Source organism: Mixophyes fleayi, chromosome 1, assembly GCF_038048845.1.
Source record: "Mixophyes fleayi isolate aMixFle1 chromosome 1, aMixFle1.hap1, whole genome shotgun sequence".
In the NCBI taxonomy this organism is placed as follows: Eukaryota; Metazoa; Chordata; class Amphibia; order Anura; family Limnodynastidae; genus Mixophyes; species Mixophyes fleayi.
Window position 1 is genome coordinate 382,078,006 of NC_134402.1, and position 1,342 is coordinate 382,079,347.

Consider the following 1,342-nt stretch of genomic DNA (forward strand, 5'->3'; position numbering starts at 1 on the left):
AGCACACAAGTATCAACTTTAAATTTCAGTGTAAAAATAGGCTATCAAGTATTTGTGTGCTACATGAAAAACAGTCAGTATTTAACTTATGTGCAAAACAGAATACTAATTTGCACCTCTTGCATTGTAACATGGTTTTGTCCAGGAGACTTAAATAAGAAGTTTCTTAAGTTAAGATCGTTAATGAATCAGGCCCTGCGTTTTGTGCAGGTAGCTCAAATCACACTCAAAAGTATAAGTAGAACACTGATAAGAAATAGAAACAATGCATATTAGCAGGGCTGGATTAAGGGATTGGAGGCCCCTGGGCTAAGGGGGCCTCCATTCCCCCATGAGGCCCCCCCGTGATCCGAGCTGCCCGCCTCCCACCGGCACTTACCTCCTTCTCCGGCACGCCGCATGCTCTTTACTAAGGAGATCTCGTGAGAGTGAGACTCACGAGATCTCCTCAGTAAGGAGACTACAGCAGTGAAGGACCGCAGTGAAAGTGTGAGTGGATAAGGACCGCAGTGAAAGTGCTCAGCAGCACTGATCGCGCCCCCGCCCAATACTGCTGATGAACACTTTCAAGGGCCCCCTGGATGCTATAGGCCCCTGGGCTGTAGCCCAGTTAGCCCTATGGTTAATCCGGCCCTGCATATTAGACATGACAAAATTAGTGTCACTAGGCCGAGTACAGTATTGTAATCATTTTCTACATTACTAGGACTGTCCCAGACTCCCACCATTGGTACGACTGTTAGATTTACCTTTCTGGATTATTTAGATTCCCAAAACCACAAATGCCAACATTATTATAGAATTTTCAATGATATTTTGCTGCTGAGTAGGAATGGTTTCCAAATGGAAACCTATCAATACATTCTCACTAACCATTTGTTTAATGTAATTTATTTTTATTTTATTTAATATACTACCAGAAAAGAGGGACAGTGAGGATAAGAGATAGTAGTGTACTACTGATATGTGGAACTGTTCATGAAAATTAGGGACAGTTGGCAACTCTAAGTAAAGCATATACACAAGTCCTGCGTGACTGGGTATTCAAAGTAAAGGAGCTGGTTAGAAGCAAGAGGCCATGTAAGGGAACCGATACTAAATTACAGACGTCTGAGCTATCAGACATCTGTTCAGCACCACTGGATTCTGTATTATAAACTCCTGGGCATCCTCCGCTATAATTACCCGGGTGATGGTTACGTACCACTGCAGTGTGATCTGGGTGTGGTTGCAGTATTTGCAATGGAAAGAGGAGAGGACAAGGGAGGGCTGGCAGCTGGCGGGTCTGCTCTCTGAGGTTTGGCCTTAATGCTGACGAGAGAGTCAGATCCTCGCTAAACTC